We start from the raw sequence: 27,407 nt of genomic DNA, 5'->3' as shown, positions 1-27,407 counted from the left end.
TTCGCTCTGAAAATAAACACGTGTTGTCAGCTGGCAGACCAAGCGCAAAGTGAGAACGAGCTCCCTGCTAAAGAAAAGTTGGGGTCAAACTGTGTGGAATTTCTTAGAAAGGAAAGGTGGGCCAGTAAATCGTTGACATTCCTTTGGTGCCTGCGAGTGGGTGAAGGCTTTGTTGAAGTGGCTGACAGGTGTCAGCTCCATTGCTGCTTCGTTTTATGCCTGAGGAGCTGAAATCGCTATAGGCCTGCAAAATGACATTTCTTGAAATGCCAATAACGCGGAACCTAATGCGCAATATTGGTGATAACCTAGAAAAAGTGATGTTGCTTAACAATTTTTATAGATTAGATTGCTGATATCTGCCGCAATATTATCTCGCAAGTTCAAGTGCGACCTATGGGAGCTATCACAGCAATTATAACGTTGGGATAGGTTTCATATGCAGCTGTTCAGCGGAATACCTGCTAACACAATTTTTTGGATGATGAAAGAAAAATTCGTGTCACCGTCACACTAGCCATTTTCGAAGGCTGTATGCCCTGAATCGTACGCTCCTAGAAACTGTCGACAGAATAATACAATAAATACGCATGCGTATCTCAAGTTTCGGAAATAAAAAATAAAACTATTAACCACGCAACACGGACATGGAAATCGAGTAGTTGAACTGGTAATGTCAATGCAGCCAACGTTTCCAAAATCGGACTCGTATATTTCTGGCGTTTGTCAATGTACAAGGAAATTAACAGTGAAGAAATAAAGAAGGACGCAAGTAGGGTGGCTTGAAAATAACATATGGGCAGAATAGGGGCACTGGTCACATATTCTGTCGAAAACAGTAGAGAAATAACTAAGAACCTTGAGAATACTTATGCACGCATGGCCGCTGCTAAGGCAGTGTGCTTCGCTTCCTGACAAAGCTGGCGTTATTGATATTTCCCCTCTGGAAGGAGAACTCAATCTTCAAACAAGAACGGACTCAATGCCGTCGTCAGAGGAATCGCTGTCCGAATATTCCTCTTGCTGCGCCGCCAGTATTGCTTCGAGTTTATCGACCATACACTTCACAAACACCTTAACACGAAGGCTTACTTTGCCACGATTTGATGACATTAGCTGCTGCTTCTTGTACGAAATAGCAAGGATCTTGCGCAAATTCTTCTCCATCGTGTCTGCCGTGAAGACGTCTTCGCTCTGAAAATAAACACGTGTTGTCAGCTGGCAGACCAAGCGCAAAGTGAGAACGAGCTACCCGCTAAAGAAACCTAGGGGTCAAACTGTGTCGAATTTCTTAGAAAGGAAAGGGGGACCAGCAAATCGTTCACATTCCTTTGGTGCCAGCGAGTGGGTGAAGGCTTTGTTGAAGTGGCTGACAGGTGTCAGCTCCATTGCTGCTTCGTTTTATGCCTGAGGAGCTGAAATCGCTATAGGCCTGCAAAATGACATTTATTGAAATGCCAATAACGCGGAACCTAATGCGCAATATCGGTGATAACCTAGTAAAAGTGATGTTGCTTAACAATTTTTATAGAGGAGATTGCTGATATCTGCCGCAATATTATCTCGCAAGGTCAAGTGCGACCTACGGGAGCTATCACAGCAATTATAACGTTGGGATAGGTTTCATATGCAGCGGTTCAGCGGAATGTGCCTGCTAATACAATTTTTTTTATGATGAAAGAAAAATTCGTGTCACCGTCACACTAGCCATTTTCGAAGGCTGTATGCCCTGAATCGTACGCTCCTAGAAACTGTCGACAGAATAATACAATAAATACGCATGCGTATCTCACGTTTAGGAAATAAACAATAAAACTATTAACCACGCAACACGGACATGGAAATCGAGTAGTTGAACTGGTAATGTCAATGCAGCCAACGTTTCCAAAAGCGGACTCGTATATTTCTGGCGTTTGTCAAATTACAAGAAAATTAACACTGAAGAAATAAAGAAGGACGCAAGTAGGGTGCCTTGAAAATAACATATGGGCAGAATAGGGGCACTGGTCACATATTCTGTCGAAAACAGTAGAGAAATAACTAAGAACCTTGAGAATACTTATGCACGCATGGCTGCTGCTAAGGCAGTGTGCTTCGCTTTCTGACAAAGCTGGCGTTATTCATATTTCCCCTCCGGAAGGGGAACTCAATCTTCAAACAAGAACGGACTCAATGCCGTCGTCAGAGGAATCGCTGTCCGAATATTCCTCTTGCTGCGCCGCCAGTATTGCTTCGAGTTTATCGACCATACACTTCACAAAGACCTTAACACGAAGGCATACTTTGCCACGATTTGATGACATTAGCTGCTGCTTCTTGTACGAAATAGCTAGGATCTTGCGCGAATTCTTCTCCATCGTGTCTGCCGTGAAGACGTCTTCTCTCTGAAAATAAACACGTGTTGTCAGCTGGCAGACCAAGCACAAAGTGAGAACGAGCTCCCCGCTAAAAAAACGTAGGGGTCAAACTGTGTCGAATTTCTTAGAAAGGAAAGGGGGGCCAGCAAATCGTTCACATTCCTTTGTTACCTGCGAGTGGGTGAAGGCTTTGTTGAAGTGGCTGACAGGTGTCAGCTCCATTGCTGCTTCGTTTTATGCCCGAGGAGCTGAAATCGCTATAGGCCTGCAAAATGACATTTATTGAAATGCCAATAACGCGGAACCTAATGCGCAATATTGGTGATAACCTAGTAAAAGTGATGTTGCTTAACAAGTTTTATAGAGTAGATTGCTGATATCTGCCGCAATATTATCTCGCAAGGTCAAGTGCGACCTACGGGAGCTATCACAGCAATTATAACGTTGGGATATGTTTCATGTGCAGCGGTTCAGCGGAATGTACCTGCTAATACAATTTTTTTGATGATGAAAGAAAAATTCGTGTCACCGTCACACTAGCCATTTTCGAAGGCTGTATGCCCTAACTCGTACGCTCCTAGAAACTGTCGACAGAATAATACAATAAAAACGCATGCGTATCTCCAGTTTCGGAAATAAAAAATAAAACTATTAACCACGCAACACGGACAAGGAAATCGAGTAGTTCAACTGGTAATGTCAATGCAGCCAACGTTTCCAAAAGCGGACTCGTATATTTCTGGCGTTTGTCAAAGTAGAAGGAAATTAATAGTGAAGAAATGAAGAAGGACGCAAGTAGGGTGGCTTGAAAATAACATATGGGCAGAATAGGGGCACTGGTCACATATTCTGTCGAAAACAGGAGAGAAATAACTAAGAACCTTGAGAATACTTATGCAGCATGGCCGCTGCTAAGGCAGTGTGCTTCGCTTTCTGACAAAGCTGGCGTTATTGATATTTCCCATCCGGAAGGAGAACTCATTCTTCAAACAAGAACGGACTCAATGCCGTCGTCAGAGGAATCGCTGTCCGAATATTCCTCTTGCTGCGCCGCCAGTAGTGCTTCGAGTTTATCGACCATACACTTCACAAACACCTTAACACGAAGGCTTACTTTGCCACGATTTGATGACATTAGCTGCTGCTTCTTGTACGAAATAGAAAGGATCTTAGGCAAATTCTTCTCCATCGTGTCTGCCGTGAAGACGTCTTCGCTCTGAAAATAAACACGTGTTGTCAGCTGGCAGACCAAGCGCAAAGTGAGAACGAGCTCCCTGCTAAAGAAAAGTTGGGGTCAAACTGTGTCGAATTTCTTAGAAAGGAAAGGGGGGCCAGCAAATCGTTCACATTCCTTTGTTGCCTGCGAGTGGGTGAAGGTTTTGTTGAAGTGGCTGACAGGTGTCAGCTCCATTGTTGCTTCGTTTTATGCCTGAGGAGCTGAAATCGCTATAGGCCTGCAATATGACATTTCTTGAAATGCCAATAACGCGGAACCTAATGCGCAATATTGGTGATAATCTAGTAAAAGTGATGTTGCTTAACTATTTTTATAGATTAGATTGCTGATATCTGCCGCAATATTATCTCGCAAGGTCAAGTGCGACCTATGGGAGCCATCAGAGCAATTATAACGTTGGGATAGGTTTCATATGCAGCAGTTCCGCGGAATGTACCTGCTAATACAGCTTTTTTTAAGATGAAAGAAAAATAAATGTCACCGTCACACTAGCCATTTTCGAAGGCTGTAAGCCTTGACTTTTACGCTCCTAGAAACATTCGACAGAATAATACAATAAAAACGCATGCGTATCTCAAGTTTACGAAATAAATAATAAAGCTATTAACCACGCAACACGGACATGGGAATCGAGTAGTTGAACTGGTAATGTCAATGCAGCCAACGTTTCCAAAAGCAGAGTCGTATATTTCTGGCGTTTGTCAAAGTACAAGGAAATTAACAGTGAATAAATAAAGAAGGACGCAAGTAGGGTGGCTTGAAAATAACATATGGGCAGAATAGGGGCACTGGTCACATATTCTGTCGAAAACAGTAGAGAAATAACTAAGAACCTTGAGAATACTTATGCACGCATGGCTGCTGCTAAGGCAGTGTGCTTCGCTTTCTGACAAAGCTGGCGTTATTCATATTTCCCCTCCGGAAGGGGAACTCAATCTTCAAACAGGAACGGACTCAATGCCGTCGTCAGAGGAATCGCTGTCCGAATATTCCTCTTGCTGCGCCGCCAGTATTGCTTCGAGTTTATCGACCATACACTTCACAAACACCTTAACACGAAGGCTTACTTTGCCACGATTTGATGACATTAGCTGCTGCTTCTTGTACGAAATAGCAAGGGTCTTACGCAAATTCTTCTCCATCGTGTCTGCCGTGAAGACGTCTTCGCTCTGAAAATAAACACGTGTTGTCAGCTGGCAGACCAAGGGCAAAGTGAGAACGAGCTCCCCGCTAAAGAAACGTAGGGGTCAAACTGTGTCGAATTTCTTAGAAAGGAAAGGGGGGCCAGCAAATCGTTCACATTCCTTTGTTACCTGCGAGTGGGTGAAGGCTTTGTTGAAGTGGCTGACAGGTGTCAGCTCCATTGCTGCTTCGTTTTATGCCCGAGGAGCTGAAATCGCTATAGGCCTGCAAAATGACATTTATTGAAATGCCAATAACGCGGAACCTAATGCGCAATATTGGTGATAACCTAGTAAAAGTGATGTTGCTTAACAAGTTTTATAGAGTAGATTGCTGATATCTGCCGCAATATTATCTCGCAAGGTCAAGTGCGACCTACGGGAGCTATCACAGCAATTATAACGTTGGGATATGTTTCATGTGCAGCGGTTCAGCGGAATGTACCTGCTAATACAATTTTTTTGATGATGAAAGAAAAATTCGTGTCACCGTCACACTAGCCATTTTCGAAGGCTGTATGCCCTAACTCGTACGCTCCTAGAAACTGTCGACAGAATAATACAATAAAAACGCATGCGTATCTCCAGTTTCGGAAATAAAAAATAAAACTATTAACCACGAAACACGGACAAGGAAATCGAGTAGTTCAACTGGTAATGTCAATGCAGCCAACGTTTCCAAAAGCGGACTCGTATATTTCTGGCGTTTGTCAAAGTAGAAGGAAATTAATAGTGAAGAAATGAAGAAGGACGCTAGTAGGGTGGCTTGAAAATAACATATGGGCAGAATAGGGGCACTGGTCACATATTCTGTCGAAAACAGGAGAGAAATAACTAAGAACCTTGAGAATACTTATGCAGCATGGCCGCTGCTAAGGCAGTGTGCTTCGCTTTCTGACAAAGCTGGCGTTATTGATATTTCCCATCCGGAAGGAGAACTCATTCTTCAAACAAGAACGGACTCAATGCCGTCGTCAGAGGAATCGCTGTCCGAATATTCCTCTTGCTGCGCCGCCAGTAGTGCTTCGAGTTTATCGACCATACACTTCACAAACACCTTAACACGAAGGCTTACTTTGCCACGATTTGATGACATTAGCTGCTGCTTCTTGTACGAAATAGAAAGGATCTTAGGCAAATTCTTCTCCATCGTGTCTGCCGTGAAGACGTCTTCGCTCTGAAAATAAACACGTGTTGTCAGCTGGCAGACCAAGCGCAAAGTGAGAACGAGCTCCCTGCTAAAGAAAAGTTGGGGTCAAACTGTGTCGAATTTCTTAGAAAGGAAAGGGGGGCCAGCAAATCGTTCACATTCCTTTGTTGCCTGCGAGTGGGTGAAGGTTTTGTTGAAGTGGCTGACAGGTGTCAGCTCCATTGTTGCTTCGTTTTATGCCTGAGGAGCTGAAATCGCTATAGGCCTGCAAAATGACATTTCTTGAAATGCCAATAACGCGGAACCTAATGCGCAATATTGGTGATAATCTAGTAAAACTGATGTTGCTTAACTATTTTTATAGATTAGATTGCTGATATCTGCCGCAATATTATCTCGCAAGGTCAAGTGCGACCTATGGGAGCCATCAGAGCAATTATAACGTTGGGATAGGTTTCATATGCAGCAGTTCCGCGGAATGTACCTGCTAATACAGTTTTTTTTAAGATGAAAGAAAAATAAATGTCACCGTCACACTAGCCATTTTCGAAGGCTGTAAGCCTTGACTTTTACGCTCCTAGAAACTGTCGACAGAATAATACAATAAAAACGCATGCGTATCTCAATTTTACGAAATAAATAATAAAGCTATTAACCACGCAACACGGACATGGAAATCGAGTAGTTGAACTGGTAATGTCAATGCAGCCAACGTTTCCAAAAGCAGACTCGTATATTTCTGGCGTTTGTCTAAGTACAAGGAAATTAACAGTGAATAAATAAAGAAGGACGCAAGTAGGGTGGCTTGAAAATAACATATGGGCAGAATAGGGGCACTGGTCACATATTCTGTCGAAAACAGTAGAGAAATAACTAAGAACCTTGAGAATACTTATGCACGCATGGCTGCTGCTAAGGCAGTGTGCTTCGCTTTCTGACAAAGCTGGCGTTATTCATATTTCCCCTCCGGAAGGGGAACTCAATCTTCAAACAAGAACGGACTCAATGCCGTCGTCAGAGGAATCGCTGTCCGAATATTCCTCTTGCTGCGCCGCCAGTATTGCTTCGAGTTTATCGACCATACACTTCACAAACACCTTAACACGAAGGCTTACTTTGCCACGATTTGATGACATTAGCTGCTGCTTCTTGTACGAAATAGCAAGGGTCTTGCGCAAATTCTTCTCCATCGTGTCTGCCGTGAAGACGTCTTCGCTCTGAAAATAAACACGTGTTTCAGCTGGCAGACCAAGAGCAAAGTGAGAACGAGCTCCCCCCTAAAGAAACGTAGGGGTCACACTGTGTCGAATTTCTTAGAAAGGAAAGGGGGGCCAGCAAATCGTTCACATTCCTTTGTTACCTGCGAGTGGGTGAAGGCTTTGTTGAAGTGGCTGACAGGTGTCAGCTGCATTGCTGCTTCGTTTTATGCCTGAGGAGCTGAAATCGCTATAGGCCTGCAAAATGACATTTATTGAAATGCCAATAACGCGGAACCTAATGCGCAATATTGGTGATAACCTAGTAAAAGTGATGTTGCTTAACAATTTTTATAGAGTAGATTGCTGATATCTGCCGCAATATTATCTCGCAAGGTCAAGTGCGACGTATGGGAGCTATCACAGCAATTATAACGTTGGGATAGGTTTCATATGCAGCTGTTCAGCGGAATGTACCTGCTAATACAGTTTTTTTGATGATGAAAGAAAAATTCGTGTCACCGTCACACTGGCCATTTTCGAAGGCTGTATGCCCTGACTCGTACGCTCCTAGAATCTGTCGACAGAATAATACAATAAAAACGCATGCGTATCTCAAGTTTCGGAAATAAAAAATAAAACTATTAACTACGCAACACGGACATGGAAATTGAGTAGTTGAACTGGTAATGTCAATGCAGCCAACGTTTCCAAAATCGGACTCGTATATTTCTGGCGTTTGTCTAAGTACAAGGAAATTAACAGTGAAGAAATAAAGAAGGACGCAAGTAGGGTGGCTTGAAAATAACATATGGGCAGAATAGGGGCACTGGTCACATATTCTGTCGAAAACAGTAGAGAAATAACTAAGAACCTTGAGAATACTTATGCACGCATGGCCGCTGCTAAGGCAGTGTGCTTCGCTTTCTGACAAAGCTGGCGTTATTGATATTTCCCCTCCGGAAGGAGAACTCAATCTTCAAACAAGAACGGACTCAATGCCGTCGTCAGAGGAATCGCTGTCCGAATATTCCTCTTGCTGCGCCGCCAGTATTGCTTCGAGTTTATCGACCATACACTTCACAAACACCTTAACACGAAGGCTTACTTTGCCACGATTTGATGACATTAGCTGCTGCTTCTTGTACGAAATAGCAAGGATCTTGCGCAAATTCTTCTCCATCGTGTCTGCCGTGAAGACGTCTTCGCTCTGAAAATAAACACGTGTTGTCAGCTGGCAGACCAAGCGCAAAGTGAGAACGAGCTACCCGCTAAAGAAACCTAGGGGTCAAACTGTGTCGAATTTCTTAGAAAGGAAAGGGGGACCAGCAAATCGTTCACATTCCTTTGGTGCCTGCGAGTGGGTGAAGGCTTTGTTGAAGTGGCTGACAGGTGTCAGCTCCATTGCTGCTTCGTTTTATGCCTGAGGAGCTGAAATCGCTATAGGCCTGCAAAATGACATTTATTGAAATGCCAATAACGCGGAACCTAATGCGCAATATTGGTGATAACCTAGAAAAAGTGATGTTGCTTAACAATTTTTATAGAGTAGATTGCTGATATCTACCGCAATATTATCTCGCAAGGTCAAGTGCGACCTATGGGAGCTATCACAGCAATTATAACGTTGGGATAGGTTTCATATGCAGCTGTTCAGCGGAATGTACCTGCTAATACAATTTTTTTGATGATGAAACAAAAATTCGTGTCACCGTCACACTAGCCATTTTCGAAGGCTGTATGCCCTGAATCGTACGCTCCTAGAAACTGTCGACAGAATAATACAATAAATACGCATGCGTATCTCACGTTTAGGAAATAAACAATAAAACTATTAACCACGCAACACGGACATGGAAATCGAGTAGTTGAACTGGTAATGTCAATGCAGCCAACGTTTCCAAAAGCGGACTCGTATATTTCTGGCGTTTGTCAAATTACAAGGAAATTAACACTGAAGAAATAAAGAAGGACGCAAGTAGGGTGGCTTGAAAATAACATATGGGCAGAATAGGGGCACTGGTCACATATTCTGTCGAAAACAGTAGAGAAATAACTAAGAACCTTGAGAATACTTATGCACGCATGGCTGCTGCTAAGGCAATGTGCTTCGCTTTCTGACAAAGCTGGCGTTATTCACATTTCTCCTCCGGAAGGGGAACTCAATCTTCAAACAAGAACGGACTCAATGCCGTCGTCAGAGGAATCGCTGTCCGAATATTCCTCTTGCTGCGCCGCCAGTATTGCTTCGAGTTTATCGACCATACACTTCACAAACACCTTAACACGAAGGCTTACTTTGCCACGATTTGATGACATTAGCTGCTGCTTCTTTTACGAAATAGCAAGGATCTTGCGCAAATTCTTCTCCATCGCGTCTGCCGTGAAGACGTCTTCGCTCTGAAAATAAACACGTGTTGTCAGCTGGCAGGCCAAGCCCAAAGTGAGAACGAGCTCCCCACTAAAGAAAAGTTGGGCTCAAACTGTGTCGAATTTCTTAGAAAGGAAAGGGGGGCCAGCAAATCGTTCACATTCCTTTGTTGCCTGCGAGTGGGTGAAGGCTTTGTTGAAGTGCCTTCCAGGTGTCAGCTCCATTGCTGCTTCGTTTTATGCCTGAGGAGCTGAAATCGCTATAGGCCTGCAAAATGACATTTATTGAAATGCCAATAACGCGGAACCTAATGCGCAATATTGGTGATAACCTAGTAAAAGTGATGTTGCTTAACAATTTTTATAGAGTAGATTGCTGATATCTGCCGCAATATTATCTCGCAAGGTCAAGTGCGACCTATGGGAGCTATCACAGCAATTATAACGTTGGGATAGGTTTCATTTGCAGCTGTTCAGCGGAATGTACCTGCTAATACAATTTTTTTGATGATGAAAGAAAAATTCGTGTCACCGTCACACTAGCCATTTTCGAAGGCTGTATGCCCTGACTCGTACGCTCCTAGAATCTGTCGACAGAATAATACAATAAAAACGCATGCGTATCTCAAGTTTCGGAAATAAAAAATAAAACTATTAACCACGCAACACGGACATGGAAATCGAGTAGTTGAACTGGTAATGTCAATGCAGCCAACGTTTCCAAAATCGGACACGTATATTTCTGGCGTTTGTCAATGTACAAGGAAATTAACAGTGAAGAAATAAAGAAGGACGCAAGTAGGGTGGCTTGAAAATAACATATGGGCAGAATAGGGGCACTGGTCACATATTCTGTCGAAAACAGTAGAGAAATAACTAAGAACCTTGAGAATACTTATGCACGCATGGCCGCTGCTAAGGCAGTGTGCTTCGCTTTCTGACAAAGCTGGCGTTATTGATATTTCCCCTCCGGAAGGAGAACTCAATCTTCAAACAAGAACGGACTCAATGCCGTCGTCAGAGGAATCGCTGTCCGAATATTCCTCTTGCTGCGCCGCCAGTATTGCTTCGAGTTTATCGACCATACACTTCACAAACACCTTAACACGAAGGCTTACTTTGCCACGATTTGATGACATTAGCTGCTGCTTCTTGTACGAAATAGCAAGGATCTTGCGCAAATTCTTCTCCATCGTGTCTGCCGTGAAGACGTCTTCGCTCTGAAAATAAACACGTGTTGTCAGCTGGCAGACCAAGCACAAAGTGAGAACGAGCTCCCCGCTAACGAAAAGTTGGGGTCAAACTGTGTCGAATTTCTTAGAAAGGAAAGGGGGGCCAGCAAATCGTTCACATTCCTTTGTTACCTGCGAGTGGGTGAAGGCTTTGTTGAAGTGGCTGACAGGTGTCAGCTCCATTGCTGCTTCGTTTTATGCCCGAGGAGCTGAAATCGCTATAGGCCTGCAAAATGACATTTATTGAAATGCCAATAACGCGGAACCTAATGCGCAATATTGGTGATAACCTAGTAAAAGTGATGTTGCTTAACAATTTTTATAGAGTAGATTGCTGATATCTGCCGCAATATTATCTCGCAAGGTCAAGTGCGACCTATGGGAGCTATCACAGCAATTATAACGTTGGGATAGGTTTCATTTGCAGCTGTTCAGCGGAATGTACCTGCTAATACAATTTTTTTGATGATGAAAGAAAAATTCGTGTCACCGTCACACTAGCCATTTTCGAAGGCTGTATGCCCTGACTCGTACGCTCCTAGAATCTGTCGACAGAATAATACAATAAAAACGCATGCGTATCTCCAGTTTCGGAAATAAAAAAATTAAACTATTAACCACGCAACACGGACAAGGAAATCGAGTAGTTGAACTTGTAATGTAAATGCAGCCAACGTTTCCAAAAGCGGACTCGTATATTTCTGGCGTTTGTCAAAGTACAAGAAAATTAACACTGAAGAAATAAAGAAGGACGCAAGTAGGGTGGCTTGAAAATAACATATGGTCAGAATAGGGGCACTGGTCACATATTTTGTCGAAAACAGTAGAGAAATAACTAAGAACCTTGAGAATACTTATGCACGCATAGCTGCTGTTAAGGCAGTGTGCTTCGCTTTCTGACAAAGCTGGCGTTATTCATATTTCCCCTCCGGAAGGGGAACTCAATCTTCAAACAAGAACGGACTCAATGCCGTCGTCAGAGGAATCGCTGTCCGAATATTCCTCTTGCTGCGCCGCCAGTATTGCTTCGAGTTTATCGACCATACACTTCACAAACACCTTAACACGAAGGCTTACTTTGCCACGATTTGATGACATTAGCTGCTGCTTCTTGTAGGAAATAGCAAGGATCTTACGCAAATTCTTCTCCATCGTGTCTGCCGTGAAGACGTCTTCGCTCTGAAAATAAACACGTGTTGTCAGCTGGCAGACCAAGCACAAAGTGAGAACGAGCTCCCCCCTAAAAAAACGTAGGGGTCAAACTGTGTCGAATTTCTTAGAAAGGAAAGGGGGGCCAGCAAATCGTTCACATTCCTTTGTTACCTGCGAGTGGGTGAAGGCTTTTTGAAGTGGCTGACAGGTGTCAGCTCCATTGCTGCTTCGTTTTATGCCCGAGGAGCTGAAATCGCTATAGGCCTGCAAAATGACATTTATTGAAATGCCAATAACGCGGAACCTAATGCGCAATATTGGTGATAACCTAGTAAAAGTGATGTTGCTTAACAAGTTTTATAGAGTAGATTGCTGATATCTGCCGCAATATTATCTCGCAAGGTCAAGTGCGACCTACGGGAGCTATCACAGCAATTATAACGTTGGGATATGTTTCATGTGCAGCGGTTCAGCGGAATGTACCTGCTAATACAATTTTTTTGATGATGAAAGAAAAATTCGTGTCACCGTACACTAGCCATTTTCGAAGGCTGTATGCCCTAACTCGTACGCTCCTAGAAACTGTCGACAGAATAATACAATAAAAACGCATGCGTATCTCAAGTTTCGGAAATAAAAAATAAAACTATTAACCACGCAACACGGACAAGGAAATCGAGTAGTTCAACTGGTAATGTCAATGCAGCCAACGTTTCCAAAAGCGGACTCGTATATTTCTGGCGTTTGTCAAAGTAGAAGGAAATTAATAGTGAAGAAATGAAGAAGGACGCAAGTAGGGTGGCTTGAAAATAACATATGGGCAGAATAGGGGCACTGGTCACATATTCTGTCGAAAACAGGAGAGAAATAACTAAGAACCTTGAGAATACTTATGCAGCATGGCCGCTGCTAAGGCAGTGTGCTTCGCTTTCTGACAAAGCTGGCGTTATTGATATTTCCCATCCGGAAGGAGAACTCATTCTTCAAACAAGAACGGACTCAATGCCGTCGTCAGAGGAATCGCTGTCCGAATATTCCTCTTGCTGCGCCGCCAGTAGTGCTTCGAGTTTATCGACCATACACTTCACAAACACCTTAACACGAAGGCTTACTTTGCCACGATTTGATGACATTAGCTGCTGCTTCTTGTACGAAATAGAAAGGATCTTAGGCAAATTCTTCTCCATCGTGTCTGCCATGAAGACGTCTTCGCTCTGAAAATAAACACGTGTTGTCAGCTGGCAGACCAAGCGCAAAGTGAGAACGAGCTCCCTGCTAAAGAAAAGTTGGGGTCAAACTGTGTCGAATTTCTTAGAAAGGAAAGGGGGGCCAGCAAATCGTTCACATTCCTTTGTTGCCTGCGAGTGGGTGAAGGTTTTGTTGAAGTGGCTGACAGGTGTCAGCTCCATTGTTGCTTCGTTTTATGCCTGAGGAGCTGAAATCGCTATAGGCCTGCAAAATGACATTTCTTGAAATGCCAATAACGCGGAACCTAATGCGCAATATTGGTGATAATCTAGTAAAAGTGATGTTGCTTAACTATTTTTATAGATTAGATTGCTGATATCTGCCGCAATATTATCTCGCAAGGTCAAGTGCGACCTATGGGAGCCATCAGAGCAATTATAACGTTGGGATAGGTTTCATATGCAGCAGTTCCGCGGAATGTACCTGCTAATACAGTTTTTTTTAAGATGAAAGAAAAATAAATGTCACCGTCACACTAGCCATTTTCGAAGGCTGTATGGCCTAACTCGTACGCTCCTAGAAACTGTCGACAGAATAATACAATAAAAACGCATGCGTATCTCCAGTTTCGGAAATAAAAATAAAACTATTCACCACGCAACACGGACAAGGAAATCGAGTGGTTCAACTGGTAATGTCAATGCAGCCAACGTTTCCAAAAGCAGACTCGTATATTTCTGGCGTTTGTCAAAGTACAAGGAAATTAACAGTGAAGAAATAAAGAAGGACGCAAGTAGGGTGGCTTGAAAATAACATATGGGCAGAATAGGGGCACTGGTCACATATTCTGTCGAAAACAGTAGAGAAATAACTAAGAACCTTGAGAATACTTATGCACGCATGGCTGCTGCTAAGGCAGTGTGCTTCGCTTTCCGACAAAGCTGGCGTTATTCATATTTCCCCTCCGGAAGGGGAACTCAATCTTCAAACAAGAACGGACTCAATGCCGTCGTCCGAGGAATCGCTGTCCGAATATTCCTCTTGCTGCGCCGCCAGTATTGCTTCGAGTTTATCGACCATACACTTCACAAACACCTTAACACGAAGGCTTACTTTGCCACGATTTGATGATATTAGCTGCTGCTTCTTGTACGAAATAGCAAGGATCTTGCGCAAATTCTTCTCCATCGTGTCTGCCGTGAAGACGTCTTCGCTCTGAAAATAAACACGTGTTGTCAGCTGGCAGACCAAGCGCAAAGTGAGAACGAGCTCCCCCCTAAAGAAACGTAGGGGTCAAACTGTGTCGAATTTCTTAGAAAGGAAAGGGGGGCCAGCAAATCGTTCACATTCCTTTGTTACCTGCGAGTGGGTGAAGGCTTTGTTGATGTGGCTGACAGGTGTCAGCTCCATTGCTGCTTCGTTTTATGCCTGAGGAGCTGAAATCGCTATAGGCCTGCAAAATGACATTTATTGAAATGCCAATAACGCGGAACCTAATGCGCAATATTGGTGATAACCTAGTAAAAGTGATGTTGCTTAACAATTTTTATAGAGTAGATTGCTGATATCTGCCGCATATATTATCTCGCAAGGTGAAGTGCGACCTATGGGAGCTATCACAGCAATTATAACGTTGGGATAGGTTTCATATGCAGCTGTTCAGCGGAATGTACCTGCTAATACAATTTTTTTGATGATGAAAGAAAAATTCGTGTCACCGTCACACTAGCCATTTTCGAAGGCTGTATGCCCTGACTCGTACGCTCCTAGAAACTGTCGACAGAATAATACAATAAATACGCATGCATATCTCACGTTTAGGAAATAAACAATAAAACTATTAACCACGCAACACGGACATGGAAATCGAGTAGTTGAACTGGTAATGTCAATGCAGCCAACGTTTCCAAAAGCGGACTCGTATATTTCTGGCGTTTGTCAAATTACAAGAAAATTAACACTGAAGAAATAAAGAAGGACGCAAGTAGGGTGGCTTGAAAATAACATATGGGCAGAATAGGGGCACTGGTCACATATTCTGTCGAAAACAGGAGAGAAATAACTAAGAACCTTGAGAATACTTATGCACGCATGGCCGCTGCTAAGGCAGTGTGCTTCGCTTTCTGACAAAGCTGGCGTTATTCATATTTCCCCTCCGGAAGGGGAACTCAATCTTCAAACAAGAACGGACTCAATGCCGTCGTCAGAGGAATCGCTGTCCGAATATTCCTCGTGCTGCGCCGCCAGTATTGCTTCGAGTTTATCGACCATACACTTCACAAACACCTTAACACGAAGGCTTACTTTGCCGCGATTTGATGACATTAGCTGCTGCTTCTTGTACGAAATAGAAAGGATCTTGCGCAAATTCTTCTCCATCGTGTCTGCCGTGAAGACGTCTTCGCTCTTAAAATAAACACGTGTTGTCAGCTGGCAGACCAAGCGCAAAGTGAGAACGAGCTCCCCGCTAAAGAAACGTAGGGGTCAAACTGTGTCGAATTTCTTAGAAAGGAAAGGGGGGCCAGCAAATCGTTCACATTCCTTTGTTGCCTGCGAGTGGGTGAAGGCTTTGTTGAAGTGGCTGACAGGTATCAGCTCCATTGCTGCTTCGTTTTATGCCTGAGGAGCTGAAATCGCTATTGGCCTGCAAAATGACATTTATTGAAATGCCAATAACGCGGAACCTAATGCGCAATATTGGTGATAACCTAGTAAAAGTGATGTTGCTTAACAATTTTTATAGAGTAGATTGCTGATATCGGCCGCAATATTATCTCGCAAGGTCAAGTGCGACCTACGGGAGCTATCACAGCAATTATAACGTTGGGATAGGTTTCATATGCAGCTGTTCAGCGGAATGTACCTGCTAATACAATTTTTTTGATGATGAAAGAAAAATTCGTGTCACCGTCACACTAGCCATTTTCGAAGGCTGTATGCCCTGACTCGTACGCTCCTAGAAACTGTCGACAGAATAATACAATAAAAACGCATGCGTATCTCCAGTTTCGGAAATAAAAAATAAAACTATTAACCACGCAACACGGACAAGGAAATCGAGTAGTTGAACTTGTAATGTCAATGCAGCCAACGTTTCCAAAAGCGGACTCGTATATTTCTGGTGTTTGTCAAAGTACAAGAAAATTAACACTGAAGAAATAAAGAAGGACGCAAGTAGGGTGGCTTGAAAATAACATATGGGCAGAATAGGGGCACTGGTCACATATTCTGTCGAAAACAGTAGAGAAATAACTAAGAACCTTGAGAATACTTATGCACGCATAGCTGCTGCTAAGGCAGTGTGCTTCGCTTTCTGACAAAGCTGGCGTTATTCATATTTCCCCTCCGGAAGGGGAACTCAATCTTCAAACAAGAACGGACTCAATGCCGTCGTCAGAGGAATCGCTGTCCGAATATTCCTCTTGCTGCGCCGCCAGTATTGCTTCGAGTTTATCGACCATACACTTCACAAACACCTTAACACGAAGGCTTACTTTGCCACGATTTGATGACATTAGCTGCTGCTTCTTGTACGAAATAGCAAGGATCTTGCGCAAATTCTTCTCCATCGTGTCTGCCGTGAAGACGTCTTCGCTCTGAAAATAAACACGTGTTGTCAGCTGGCAGACCAAGCGCAAAGTGAGAACGAGCTCCCCGCTAAAGAAACGTAGGGGTCAAACTGTGTCGAATTTCTTAGAAAGGAAAGGGGGGCCAGCAAATCGTTCACATTCCTTTCTTGCCTGCGAGTGGGTGAAGGCTTTGTTGAAGTGGCTGACAGGTGTCAGCTCCATTGCTGCTTCGTTTTATGCCTGAGGAGCTGAAATCGCTATAGGCCTGCAAAATGACATTTATTGAAATGCCAATAACGCGGAACCTAATGCGCAATATTGGTGATAACCTAGTAAAAGTGATGTTGCTTAACAATTTTTATAGAGTAGATTGCTGATATCGGCCGCAATATTATCTCGCAAGGTCAAGTGCGACCTACGGGAGCTATCACAGCAATTATAACGTTGGGATAGGTTTCATATGCAACTGTTCAGCGGAATGTACCTGCTAATACAATTTTTTTGATGATGAAAGATAAATTCGGGTCACCGTCACACTAGCCATTTTCGAAGGCTGTATGCCCTGACTCGTACGCTCCTAGAAACTGTCGACAGAATAATACAATGAAAACGCATGCGTATCTCCAGTTTCGGAAATAAAAAATAAAACTATTAACCACGCAACACGGACAAGGAAATCGAGTAGTTGAACTTGTAATGTCAATGCAGCCAACGTTTCCAAAAGCGGACTCGTATATTTCTGGCGTTTGTCAAAGTACAAGAAAATTAACACTGAAGAAATAAAGAAGGACGCAAGTAGGGTGGCTTGAAAATAACATATGGGCAGAAAAGGGGCACTGGTCACATATTCTGTCGAAAACAGTAGAGAAATAACTAAGAACCTTGAGAATACTTATGCACGCATGGCTGCTGCTAAGGCAGTGTGCTTCGCTTTCTGACAAAGCTGGCGTTATTCATATTTCCCCTCCGGAAGGGGAACTCAATCTTCAAACAAGAACGGACTCAATGCCGTCGTCAGAGGAATCGCTGTCCGAATATTCCTCTTGCTGCGCCGCCAGTATTGCTTCGAGTTTATCGACCATACACTTCGCAAACACCTTAACACGAAGGCTTACTTTGCCGCGATTTGATGACATTAGCTGCTGCTTCTTGTACGAAATAGCAAGGATCTTGCGCAAATTCTTCTCCATCGTGTCTGCCGTGAAGACGTCTTCGCTCTTAAAATAAACACGTGTTGTCAGCTGGCAGACCAAGCGCAAAGTGAGAACGAGCTCCCTGCTAAAGAAACGTAGGGGTCAAACTGTGTCGAATTTCTTAGAAAGGAAAGGGGGGCCAGCAAATCGTTCACATTCCTTTGTTGCCTGCGAGTGGGTGAAGGCTTTGTTGAAGTGGCTGACAGGTGTCAGCTCCATTGCTGCTTCGTTTTATGCCTGAGGAGCTGAAATCGCTATAGACCTGCAAAATGACATTTATTGAAATGCCAATAACGCGGAACGTAATGCGCAATATTGGTGATAATCTAGTAAAAGTGATGTTGCTTAACTATTTTTATAGATTAGATTGCTGATATCAGCCCCAATATTATCTCGCAAGGTCAAGTGCGACCTATGGGAGCCATCAGAGCAATTATAACGTTGGGATAGGTTTCATATGCAGCAGTTCCGCGGAATGTACCTGCTAATACAATTTTTATGATGATGAAAGAAAAATTCGTGTCACCGTCACACTAGCCATTTTCGAAAGCTTTATGCCCTGACTCGTACGCTCCTAGAAACTGTCGACAGAATAATACAATAAAACGCATGCGTATCTCAAGTTTCGGAAATAAGAAATAAAACTATTAACCACGCAACACGGACAAGGAAATCGAGTTGTTGAACTGGTAATGTCAATGCAGCCAACGTTTCCAAAAGCGGACTCGTATATTTCTGGCGTTTGTCAAAGTAGAAGGAAATTAATAGTGAAGAAATAAAGAAGGACGCAAGTAGGGTGGCTTGAAAATAACATATGGGCAGAATAGGGGCACTGGTCACATATTCTGTCGAAAACAGTAGAGAAATAACTAAGAACCTTGAGAATACTTATGCACGCATGGCTGCTGCTAAGGCAGTGTGCTTCGCTTTCTGACAAAGCTGGCGTTATTCATATTTCCCCTCCGGAAGGGGAACTCAATCTTCAAACAAGAATGGACTCAATGCCGTCGTCAGAGGAATCGCTGTCCGAATATTCCTCTTGCTGCGCCGCCAGTATTGCTTCGAGTTTATCGACCATACACTTCACAAACACCTTAACACGAAGGCTTACTTTGCCACGATTTGATGACATTAGCTGCTGCTTCTTGTACGAAATAGCAAGGATCTTGCGCAAATTCTTCTCCATCGTGTCTGCCGTGAAGACGTCTTCGCTCTGAAAATAAACACGTGTTGTCAGCTGGCAGACCAAGCGCAAAGTGAGAACGAGCTCCCCGCTAAAGAAAAGTTGGGGTCAAACTGTGTCGAATTTCTTAGAAAGGAAAGGGGGGCCAGCAAATCGTTCACATTCCTTTGTTGCCTGCGAGTGGGTGAAGGCTTTGTTGAAGTGGCTGACAGGTGTCAACTCCATTGCTGCTTCGTTTTATGCCTGAGGAGCTGAAATCGCTATAGGCCTGCAAAATGACATTTATTGAAATGCCAATAACGCGGAACCTAATGCGCAATATTGGTGATAACCTAGTAAAAGTGATGTTGCTTAACAATTTTTATAGAGTAGATTGCTGATATCTGCCGCAATATTATCTCGCAAGGTCAAGTGCGACCTACGGGAGCTATCACAGCAATTATAACGTTGGGATAGGTTTCATATGCAGCGGTTCAGCGGAATGTGCCTGCTAATACAATTTTTTTGATGATGAAAGAAAAATTCGTGTCACCGTCACACTAGCCATTTTCGAAGGCTGTATGCCCTGAATCGTACGCTCCTAGAAACTGTCGACAGAATAATACAATAAATACGCATGCGTATCTCACGTTTAGGAAATAAACAATAAAACTATTAACCGCGCAACACGGACATGGAAATCGAGTAGTTGAACTTGTAATGTAAATGCAGCCAACGTTTCCAAAAGCGGACTCGTATATTTCTGGCGTTTGTCAAAGTACAAGAAAATTAACACTGAAGAAATAAAGAAGGACGCAAGTAGGGTGGCTTGAAAATAACATATGGTCAGAATAGGGGCACTGGTCGCATATTCTGTCGAAAACAGTAGAGAAATAACTAAGAACCTTGAGAATACTTATGCGCGCATAGCTGCTGCTAAGGCAGTGTGCTTCGCTTTCTGACAAAGCTGGCGTTATTCATATTTCCACTCCGGAAGGGGAACTCAATCTTCAAACAAGAACGGACTCAATGCCGTCGTCAGAGGAATCGCTGTCCGAATATTCCTCTTGCTGCGCCGTCAGTATTGCTTCGAGTTTATCGACCATACACTTCACAAACACCTTAACACGAAGGCTTACTTTGCCACGATTTGATGACATTAGCTGCTGCTTCTTGTACGAAATAGCAAGGATCTTGCGCAAATTCTTCTCCATCGTGTCTGCCGTGAAGACGTCTTCGCTCTGAAAATAAACACGTGTTGTCAGCTGGCAGACCAAGCCCAAAGAGAGAACGAGCTCCCTGCTAAAGAAAAGTTGGGACAAACTGTGTCGAATTTCTTAGAAAGGAAAGGGGGGCCAGCAAATCGTTCACATTCCTTTGTTGCCTGCGAGTGGGTGAAGGCTTTGTTGAAGTGGCTGACAGGTGTCAGCTCCATTGCTGCTTCGTTTTATGCCTGAGGAGCTGAAATCGCTATAGGCCTGCAAAATGACATTTCTTGAAATGCCAATAACGCGGAACCTAATGCGCAATATTGGTGATAATCTAGTAAAAGTGATGTTGCTTAACTATTTTTATAGATTAGATTGCTGATATCAGCCGCAATATTATCTCGCAAGGTCAAGTGCGACCTATGGGAGCCATCAGAGCAATTATAACGTTGGGATAGGTTTCATATCCAGCAGTTCCGCGGAATGTACCTGCTAATACAGTTTTTTTTAAGATGAAAGAAAAATAAATGTCACCGTCACGCTAGCCATTTCCGAAGGCTGTAAGCCTTGACTCTTACGCTCCTAGAAACTGTCGACAGAATAATACAATAAAAACGCATGCGTATCTCAAGTTTACGAAATAAATAATAAAGCTATTCACCACGCAACACGGACATGGAAATCGAGTAGTTGAACAGGTAATGTCAATGCAGCCAACGTTTCCAAAAGCGGACTCGTATATTTCTGGCGTTTGTCAAAGTACAAGAAAATTAACACTGAAGAAATAAAGAAGGACGCAAGTAGGGTGGCTTGAAAATAACATATGGGCAGAATAGGGGCACTGGTCACATATTCTGTCGAAAACAGTAGAGAAATAACTAAGAACCTTGAGAATACTTATGCACGCATAGCTGCTGCTAAGGCAGCGTGCTTCGCTTTCTGACAAAGCTGGCGTTATTCATATTTCCCCTCCGGAAGGGGAACTCAATCTTCAAACAAGAACGGACTCAATGCCGTCGTCAGAGGAATCGCTGTCCGAATATTCCTCTTGCTGCGCCGCCAGTATTGCTTCGAGTATATCGACCATACACTTCACAAACACCTTAACACGAAGGCTTACTTTGCCACGATTTGATGACATTAGCTGCTGCTTCTTGTAGGAAATAGCAAGGATCTTACGCAAATTCTTCTCCATCGTGTCTCCTGTGAAGACGTCTTCGCTCTGAAAATAAACACGTGTTGTCAGCTGGCAGACCAAGCCCAAAGTGAGAACGAGCTCCCTGCTAAAGAAAAGTTGGGGTCAAACTGTGTCGAATTTCTTAGAAAGGAAAGGGGGGCCAGCAAATCGTTCACATTCCTTTGTTGCCTGCGAGTGGGTGAAGGTTTTGTTGAAGTGGCTGACAGGTGTCAGCTCCATTGCTGCTTCGTTTTATGCCTGAGGAGCTGAAATCGCTATAGGCCTGCAAAATGACATTTCTTGAAATGCCAATAACGCGGAACCTAATGCGCAATATTGGTGATAATCTAGTAAAAGTGATGTTGCTTAACTATTTTTATAGATTAGATTGCTGATATCTGCCGCAATATTATCTCGCAAGGTCAAGTGCGACCTGTGGGAGCCATCAGAGCAATTATAACGTTGGGATAGGTTTCATATGCAGCAGTTCCGCGGAATGTACCTGCTAATACAGTTTTTTTTAAGATGAATGAAAAATAAATGTCACCGTCACACTAGCCATTTTCGAAGGCTGTAAGCCTTGACTCTTACGCTCCTAGAAACTGTCGATAGAATAATACAATAAAAACGCATGCGTATCTCAAGTTTACGAAATAAACAATAAAACTATTAACCACGCAACACGGACATGGAAATCGAGTAGTTGAACTGGTAATGTCAATGCAGCCAACGTTTCCAAAAGCGGATTCGTATATTTCTGGCGTTTGTCAAAGTACAAGGAAAGTAACAGTGAAGAAATAAAGAAGGACGCAAGTAGGGTGGCTTGAAAATAACATATGCGCAGAATAGGGGCACTGGTCACATATTCTGTCGAAAACAGTAGAGAAATAACTAAGAACCTTGAGAATACTTATGCACGCATGGCTGCTGCTAAGGCAGTGTGCTTCGCTTTCTGACAAAGCTGGCGTTATTCATATTTCCCCTCCGGAAGGGGAACTCAATCTTCAAACAAGAACGGACTCAATGCCGTCGTCCGAGGAATCGCTGTCCGAATATTCCTCTTGCTGCGCCGCCAGTATTGCTTCGAGTTTATCGACCATACACTTCACAAACACCTTAACACGAAGGCTTACTTTGCCACGATTTGATGACATTAGCTGCTGCTTCTTGTACGAAATAGCAAGGATCTTGCGCAAATTCTTCTCCATCGTGTCTGCCGTGAAGACGTCTTCGCTCTGAAAATAAACACGTGTTGTCAGCTGGCAGACCAAGCGCAAAGTGAGAACGAGCTCGCCCCTAAAGAAACGTAGGGGTCAAACTGTGTCGAATTTCTTAGAAAGGAAAGGGGGGCCAGCAAATCGTTCACATTCCTTTGTTGCCTGGGAGTGGGTGAAGGCTTTGTTGAAGTGGCTGACAGGTGTCAGCTCCATTGCTGCTTCGTTTTATGCCTGAGGAGCTGAAATCGCTATTGGCCTGCAAAATGACATTTATTGAAATGCTAATAACGCGGAACCTAATGCGCAATATTGGTGATAACCTAGTAAAAGTGATGTTGCTTAACAATTTTTATAGAGTAGATTGCTGATATCTACCGCAATATTATCTCGCAAGGTCAAGTGCGTCCTATGGGAGCCATCAGAGCAATTATAACGTTGGGATAGGTTTCATATGCAGCAGTTCAGCGGAATGTACCTGCTAATACATTTTTTTTGATGATGAAAGAAAAATTAATGTCACCGTCACACTAGCCATTTTCGAAGGCTGTAAGCCTTGACTCTTACGCTCCTAGAAACTGTCGACAGAATAATACAATAAAAACGCATGCGTATCTCAAGTTTAGGAAATAAACAATAAAACTATTAACCACGCAACACGGACATGGAAATCGAGTAGTTGAACTGGTAATGTCAATGCAGCCAACGTTTCCAAAAGCGGATTCGTATATTTCTGGCGTTTGTCAAAGTACAAGGAAAGTAACAGTGAAGAAATAAAGAAGGACGCAAGTAGGGTGGCTTGAAAATAACATATGCGCAGAATAGGGGCACTGGTCACATATTCTGTCGAAAACAGGAGAGAAATAACTAAGAACCTTGAGAATACTTATGCACGCATGGCCGCTGCTAAGGCAGTGTGCTTCGCTTTCTGACAAAGCTGGCGTTATTCATATTTCCCCTCCGGAAGGGGAACTCAATCTTCAAACAAGAACGGACTCAATGCCGTCGTCAGAGGAATCGCTGTCCGAATATTCCTCTTGCTGCGCCGCCAGTATTGCTTCGAGTTTATCGACCATACACTTCACAAACACCTTAACACGAAGGCTTACTTTGCCGCGATTTGATGACATTAGCTGCTGCTTCTTGTACGAAATAGAAAGGATCTTGCGCAAATTCTTCTCCATCGTGTCTGCCGTGAAGACGTCTTCGCTCCGAAAATAAACACGTGTTGTCAGCTGGCAGACCAAGCGCAAAGGGAGAACGAGCTCCCCGCTAAAGAAACGTAGGGGTCAAACTGTGTCGAATTTCTTAGAAACGAAAGGGGGGCCAGCAAATCGTTCACATTCCTTTGTTGCCTGCGAGTGGGTGAAGGCTTTGTTGAAGTGGCTGACAGGTATCAGCTCCATTGCTGCTTCGTTTTATGCCTGAGGAGCTGAAATCGCTATTGGCCTGCAAAATGACATTTATTGAAATGCCAATAACGCGGAACCCAATGCGCAATATTGGTGATAACCTAGTAAAAGTGATGTTGCTTAACAATTTTTATAGAGTAGATTGCTGATATCGGCCGCAATATTATCTCGCAAGGTCAAGTGCGACCTACGGGAGCTATCACAGCAATTATAACGTTGGGATAGGTTTCATATGCAACTGTTCAGCGGAATGTACCTGCTAATACAATTTTTTTGATGATGAAAGATAAATTCGGGTCACCGTCACACTAGCCATTTTCGAAGGCTGTATGCCCTGACTCGTACGCTCCTAGAAACTGTCGACAGAATAATACAATGAAAACGCATGCGTATCTCCAGTTTCGGAAATAAAAAATAAAACTATTAACCACGCAACACGGACAAGGAAATCGAGTAGTTGAACTTGTAATGTCAATGCAGCCAACGTTTCCAAAAGCGGACTCGTATATTTCTGGCGTTTGTCAAAGTACAAGAAAATTAACACTGAAGAAATAAAGAAGGACGCAAGTAGGGTGGCTTGAAAATAACATATGGGCAGAAAAGGGGCACTGGTCACATATTCTGTCGAAAACAGTAGAGAAATAACTAAGAACCTTGAGAATACTTATGCACGCATGGCTGCTGCTAAGGCAGTGTGCTTCGCTTTCTGACAAAGCTGGCGTTATTCATATTTCCCCTCCGGAAGGGGAACTCAATCTTCAAACAAGAACGGACTCAATGCCGTCGTCAGAGGAATCGCTGTCCGAATATTCCTCTTGCTGCGCCGCCAGTATTGCTTCGAGTTTATCGACCATACACTTCACAAACACCTTAACACGAAGGCTTACTTTGCCGCGATTTGATGACATTAGCTGCTGCTTCTTGTACGAAATAGCAAGGATCTTGCGCAAATTCTTCTCCATCGTGTCTGCCGTGAAGACGTCTTCGCTCTGAAAATAAACACGTGTTGTCAGCTGGCAGACCAAGCGCAAAGTGAGAACGAGCTCCCTGCTAAAGAAACGTAGGGGTCAAACTGTGTCGAATTTCTTAGAAAGGAAAGGGGGGCCAGCAAATCGTTCACATTCCTTTGTTGCCTGCGAGTGGGTGAAGGCTTTGTTGATGTGGCTGACAGGTGTCAGCTCCATTGCTGCTTCGTTTTATGCCTGAGGAGCTGAAATCGCTATAGGCCTGCAAAATGACATTTATTGAAATGCCAATAATGCGGAACCTAATGCGCAATATTGGTGATAATCTATTAAAAGTGATGTTGCTTAACAAATTTTATAGAGTAGATTGCTGATATCTGCCGCAATATTATCTCGCAAGGTCATGTGCGACCTACGGGAGCTATCACAGCAATTATAACGTTGGGATAGGTTTCATATGCAGCTGTTCAGCGGAATGTACCTGCTAATACAATTTTTTTGATGATGAAAGATAAATTCGGGTCACCGTCACACTAGCCATTTTCGAAGGCTGTATGCCCTGACTCGTACGCTCCTAGAAACTGTCGACAGAATAATACAATGAAAACGCATGCGTATCTCCAGTTTCGGAAATAAAAAATAAAACTATTAACCACGCAACACGGACAAGGAAATCGAGTAGTTGAACTTGTAATGTAAATGCAGCCAACGTTTCCAAAAGCGGACTCGTATATTTCTGGCGTTTGTCAAAGTACAAGAAAATTAACACTGAAGAAATAAAGAAGGACGCAAGTAGGGTGGCTTGAAAATAACATATGGTCAGAATAGGGGCACTGGTCGCATATTCTGTCGAAAACAGTAGAGAAATAACTAAGAACCTTGAGAATACTTATGCGCGCATAGCTGCTGCTAAGGCAGTGTGCTTCGCTTTCTGACAAAGCTGGCGTTATTCATATTTCCACCCCGGAAGGGGAACTCAATCTTCAAACAAGAACGGACTCAATGCCGTCGTCAGAGGAATCGCTGTCCGAATATTCCTCTTGCTGCGCCGTCAGTATTGCTTCGAGTTTATCGACCATACACTTCACAAACACCTTAACACGAAGGCTTACTTTGCCACGATTTGATGACATTAGCTGCTGCTTCTTGTACGAAATAGTAAGGATCTTGCGCAAATTCTTCTCCATCGTGTCTGCCGTGAAGACGTCTTCGCTCTGAAAATAAACACGTGTTGTCAGCTGGCAGACCAAGCCCAAAGTGAGAACGAGCTCCCTGCTAAAGAAAAGTTGGGACAAACTGTGTCGAATTTCTTAGAAAGGAAAGGGGGGCCAGCAAATCGTTCACATTCCTTTGTTGCCTGCGAGTGGGTGAAGGCTTTGTTGAAGTGGCTGACAGGTGTCAGCTCCATTGCTGCTTCGTTTTATGCCTGAGGAGCTGAAATCGCTATAGGCCTGCAAAATGACATTTCTTGAAATGCCAATAACGCGGAACCTAATGCGCAATATTGGTGATAATCTAGTAAAAGTGATGTTGCTTAACTATTTTTATAGATTAGATTGCTGATATCAGCCGCAATATTATCTCGCAAGGTCAAGTGCGACCTATGGGAGCCATCAGAGCAATTATAACGTTGGGATAGGTTTCATATCCAGCAGTTCCGCGGAATGTACCTGCTAATACAGTTTTTTTTAAGATGAAAGAAAAATAAATGTCACCGTCACGCTAGCCATTTCCGAAGGCTGTAAGCCTTGACTCTTACGCTCCTAGAAACTGTCGACAGAATAATACAATAAAAACGCATGCGTATCTCAAGTTTACGAAATAAATAATAAAGCTATTCACCACGCAACACGGACATGGAAATCGAGTAGTTGAACAGGTAATGTCAATGCAGCCAACGTTTCCAAAAGCGGACTCGTATATTTCTGGCGTTTGTCAAAGTACAAGAAAATTAACACTGAAGAAATAAAGAAGGACGCAAGTAGGGTGGCTTGAAAATAACATATGGGCAGAATAGGGGCACTGGTCACATATTCTGTCGACAACAGTAGAGAAATAACTAAGAACCTTGAGAATACTTATGCACGCATAGCTGCTGCTAAGGCAGTGTGCTTCGCTTTCTGACAAAGCTGGCGTTATTCATATTTCCCCTCCGGAAGGGGAACTCAATCTTCAAACAAGAACGGACTCAATGCCGTCGTCAGAGGAATCGCTGTCCGAATATTCCTCTTGCTGCGCCGCCAGTATTGCTTCGAGTATATCGACCATACACTTCACAAACACCTTAACACGAAGGCTTACTTTGCCACGATTTGATGACATTAGCTGCTGCTTCTTGTAGGAAATAGCAAGGATCTTACGCAAATTCTTCTCCATCGTGTCTGCTGTGAAGACGTCTTCGCTCTGAAAATAAACACGTGTTGTCAGCTGGCAGACCAAGCGCA

This window comes from Dermacentor albipictus, chromosome 3 (genome assembly GCF_038994185.2).
Source record: "Dermacentor albipictus isolate Rhodes 1998 colony chromosome 3, USDA_Dalb.pri_finalv2, whole genome shotgun sequence".
Taxonomy (NCBI): Eukaryota; Metazoa; Arthropoda; class Arachnida; order Ixodida; family Ixodidae; genus Dermacentor; species Dermacentor albipictus.
Note: the sequence above shows the minus strand (reverse complement) of the source record.